Source organism: Microtus ochrogaster, chromosome 1 (assembly GCF_000317375.1).
Source record: "Microtus ochrogaster isolate Prairie Vole_2 chromosome 1, MicOch1.0, whole genome shotgun sequence".
Taxonomy (NCBI): domain Eukaryota; kingdom Metazoa; phylum Chordata; class Mammalia; order Rodentia; family Cricetidae; genus Microtus; species Microtus ochrogaster.
Window position 1 is genome coordinate 25,128,662 of NC_022009.1, and position 4,836 is coordinate 25,133,497.

At 48.9% G+C, this 4,836-nt stretch overlaps 1 protein-coding gene across 3 annotated transcripts in view; it reads right to left on the reverse strand.

Moving 5' to 3' along the window:
- Ism2 (isthmin 2) overlaps nt 1-4,836 on the reverse strand; it is a 17,034-nt gene that overhangs the window by 11,380 nt on the left and 818 nt on the right. The gene's annotated exons all lie outside the window — the stretch shown is intronic.

Consider the following 4,836-nt stretch of genomic DNA (forward strand, 5'->3'; position numbering starts at 1 on the left):
TAAATAAATAAATAAATACTTTCTTAGTTTTATTTTTTATGTAAGGATGTTTTACCTGCCCCTGTCTCCTGAGTGCTGGGATTCAAAGCATACAGCACACACCTGGCCCTATAAAGAGCTTTACCGACTAACACCCCAGTCTCTACAACAAATGCCTCCGCTCAGGTCATCCCTCTGCCAAGCAGCCACAGGACAGGTGGATGGTGCAGAGGTGGGACCTCCTCTGCTGATGTGCCCGGAGACCTGAGCATCCCTGGTACCTCAGGTCAGCTCCACAGCCCTGATGGTCCTTCATTATTTATAATGTATACAATATTCTGTCTGTGTGCATGCCTGCAGGCCAGAAGAGGGCACCAGACCCCATTACAGATGGTTGTGGGTCGCTGGGAATTGAACTCAGGACCTTTGGAAAAGCAGGCAATGCTCTTAACCAGCGCCCCTGGTCCTGACTCTTTGCTCAGAGTCTCCACTGTGCTGCTGCCTCCGTCACTGACGGGAGGTCGTGGGTGGCTTTGGTGACTGTTCTGGATGCTCTTGTCACAAGTTGGCGGTGGTGAGAGACAGTGATGAAGTGATTTTCATCTGGGAACCACCGGCAAAGTCTGGAAAGATGAGTGACTGTCCTCATGGCCTGGGGTTTCTAGTGGCACCTAGTGGCTAGAGGCCAGAAATGCAGCTAAGCAGAGAGAATTCCTGGGGCCAGAAGAGACCACCAATTTGCACCTTCATCTATATATAGCACGGGAACAATGGCAGCAGAGAGGCTAACCCAGACCCTGCTGTCCTAAAGGCAAGCAAACATCCCTTCTCATCCCTCCTTACCATCTCCACCCAGCTCCTGAGGACAACTAAAGCCAGAGAAAGCCCCGGCCTTGGGTCCCAAGTGCTCAGGCTGCTCTTCCTCCTTGGTATACTCTTTCCTGAGCCTCTTACTCTGGAAAGCAGTCCCTGGGAAACTGATGGGGGGTGGAGAGGGACAGAGAAGTCCTAATGGGGTCCCTCAGATGCCTACCCTAAGAAGAGCCAAATGCAGGCCCCCATCCCCGAGCTGCCTCCTTTCCCTTAACCAGCTCTTCTTTGTCTTTGTTCGAGAGAGAGAGAGACAGAGACAGAGAGAGACAGAGAGAGATCTGGAGGGACAAGAAGGCCCAAGGATGTGGGCAGCTGCAGGAGGAGGCTGCTAAGACAAGCCCTAGGCCTGGTATTACAACGGCCCCATGTACCTCCCTCCTGGACTAGACAGACAGTCAGGCCTCAAGCACAGAAGATCTACCACTAGGAAAACACCTGCATCACCACCAGGTTGCCCACCCAACACCAGAGCTCTTCCAAACCCCTCCCCTCTCTGTCATCCGGGCCTGCTTTCCCGATGCATAAGGAGTGTGGGTGCTGAACAAGAAGCCTGTCAGGTTCATGACCCTGCGGGTTTGTCAGGACTCACAAGGTCCTTCCTCTGCACTCAGCTCTCGGCCAGCCTAGCCCTTCCTACCACAGTGACAAGCTCCGGGCTGCTGGGCGAACTTCTGGAACCTGCGTCATGGAGGCACCTCAAGGCCTCGGAGCCCAGGAGAGTTGTCTCACTTCTCTTTTGCCTTATTCTAGCTCCAACCACCCTGTCCCCTGTTCCTCTCTTAACTTCTCACACCTTGCTAGGGTGCCAGGGTGAGGTGCCCAGGGGCATAAAGTTGAGTCTGAATCCTGGCTCTCCACACACTAGGAGGCCCGGGCTGGTTACTGGGCCCACTATCTGTTTCTGCCTCCCCTACCTGAGAATAAGACACACACACACAAGAGAGCCTCAGTGGGTGTTTGGGTGGCATTTGTATCTCAACGGGACAGGAGGCAAAACGGCTTCGTACTGTGCCGGCCTAGCGCCCAACACACTGACCCCTGCCCTTCAGAACGATCGAATGAGTGTACCTTTGAGTCCAAAGTTTTCTTACTCAACACTTCAGTTCACAGAATGGAGTCGTGAACCCATTTTACTTTGGAGGTAAGCTGAGGCTCAGTGTCAGGCCTGCTGGAGTTCAAAGGTGACAGAGTCGGTTTACAAAGTCCCTGATTCTTTTTGTTGTTGGGATTACAGGGGTATTCAACCACATCTGGCTTTGAGGCCTCTGAAGTGGGATTTCTCAGCAATGGCCAGGGAGCCAGGTGGCACACATCTATAGTTCCAGCAGTCAGGAGGCTGAGGCAGGACTGTCATCAGTTCAAGGCCAGCCTGAGCTACATAGTGAGTTCCAGGCTGGCCTAGACTTTAGGGTAACAGCCTGTCTCAAAAAAGCAGGCCACCTCCCGCCCCCAAATAACCACATCAAACAGGATAAAATGATGCAGGCATAGGGTGGGATGTGTTTCTCTCAGGAGACAATTCGGCAACATCTGGCACTGCAACATCTGGCCAACATCAGATAAGCAGCACGGGACATGCCATGTAAAGATGTGCCGACCTTCCTGGAACAGCTCCTCATGGCTGGCCTTGTCCCATCTGTGTTTAACACCCCTCTGATCTGATTTTTCTTGTAGACTGGACCTTGCAACATAGCTAGAAATGATATTCAATTCATGATCCCCCTGCCTCAGTTTCCCCAGTTGTGGGATTACACCTTCTGGGTTTAGTCATGTGGACTCACTGAGGAGCCAGTGGATTGGGTGAATCCAGGTCCCATGGATAGCTATCTGCGTTTTCTCAATAGGATCCTTGACTTGAAGTTAGAAATTTTAGCTGGGCAGTGGTGGCGCACACCTTTTATCCTTTTAATTTTAGAAACACACCAATGTTTTCATGGAGATGATGTAGTCCACTTTTTTCACTTTTTCTTTTCTTTTTTTTTTTTAAAGATTTATTTATTTATTATGTACACAGTGTTCAGCCTCCATGTATGCCCGCATGCCAGAAGAGGGCACCAGATCTCATTACAGATGGTTGTGAGCCACCACGTGGTTGCTAGAAATTGAACTCAGGACGTCTGGAAGAGCAGTCGGTGCTCTTAACCTCTGAGCCATCTCTCCAGCCCTTCACTTTTTAATTATTATTTTGATATATATTTTGAGACAGGGTCTCACTATGTAGCCCAGGCTGGCCTGGAACTCACAGAAGTCTGCCTGTCTCTGCCCCCTGAGTGCTGGGATTACAGGTGTGTACTGCCATACCCAGGCGTGTTTAGTTGTTTTTCATGAGTGCTGGGATTACAGGCATGAGCTGCTATGCCCAGGCATATTTAGGTGCTTTTCAGAGTATTGCCAGGTTCTATCCTGGGCCTAAGGATACATTTCTGACATCTTCTCACACTAAAACATACAAAAAATAATTACAGCATGAAGTGATGAGTTAAAATAAGAACCACTGATTCCAAGAGAACAGAAATAAGGCCAATTTAGTTTTTATTTTAATTTTATTCTATTTTGAGACAGGGTCTCACATGGGCCAGGCTGGCCTTGAACTTGGTATGTGGCTAAATTAAACTTGAGCTTCTCATTTTCATGCCTAAACCTCCTCAGGGCTGGGTTTACAAGCCCGTGTCACCAGCCCTACCAAACCAATTTCATTTGATCACTATCATTATTCTCAGGTTAGTAGTGAGACTGACTAAAAGTCTCTGGGGTTTTTTTGTTTGTTTGTTTTGTTGTTGTTTCTATGGCTGCTGTTTCTAGTTATTTCGTTGTTTTGATGTCTTTTTTTTTTTTTTTTTTACAAATGTCTCACTCAGACTAGCCAGAGACTTTACATAGCACATATTGGCCTCAAACATGTGAGCCTCCTGCTTCAGGATCCTGAGCGCTAGGATTACAGGTGTTCAATGGTACATCGAGCTCAGAAATCCCCGCGTTTGACCACATCGGTGTTTCTCAACAATGGCCAGGTAGATGTGTGTCCCGGGAAACATTTGACAGCATCTGGCCCCTATGGCGGTGGCCACTGCCTAGGAACAGTGGTAGATATCCTGCAAAAGCATAGGACAGCTATCCCCAGGACAACAAATTCCAGGCCCCAGAATAACAGACTGCATGCAGCTTTACTACCAACCCTGTGATTTACCTGAGGAGAAAAAAAGTCTTAGAGATAACAATGGTTTGTGATACTTCAGGGCCATAGGGCATAAAGTTGAAGGAGGGTTCTCAGCCTCTAAAGGGCTCCTGTAGGCTGGGCTCTCACAGTATGGTTCAAACTCCGGCCCAAGTCTTGAGGTCAGCATCACCTATTTCCTACGGGTCCTGGGTCCTGGCCCCTCCGTTCTGGTCTTGGAAATGAGGGTCTTCCTCCAGAACAGCTCAGGGCAAGAAGGAGCCAGCTAAGCCTCCAAGGAAATAGGGATGGAGAATACCCACTGAAACTCTAAGAAGAGAGCATCCGGCAGGACCACAGAGCTGAAAGAGCATGACCGACTGGTGTTCCTAACACAGCAAACACTCTTTCACCTTGTTCTTCTATCTTACGACCGTCGGGCTGATGGCTCACACCCACTAAGGTGCAAAGGCCCTTGATTACCTCAGCCTTCCTCAACTCTCAGTGAAAAACTCTATTCCTGGCTGATTGGAATTAAGGGGCTGGGACTGGAGAGAGGCCTTAGTGGTGAAGAGCACTTGACTGCTCTTTCAGAGGTCCAGAGTTCAATTCCCAGGACCCATACATGGTGGCTCACAACCATCTGTAACGGGATCAGATTCCTTCTTCTGGTGTTCATGAGCACAGAGCACTCATACACATAAAATACACGAATAAATAAATCTTTTTTTTTTTTTTTTTGCTTTTTCGAGACAGGGTTTCTATGTAGCTTTGGAGTCTGTCCTGGAACTAGCTCTATAGACCAGGCTGGTCTCGAACTCACAGAGATC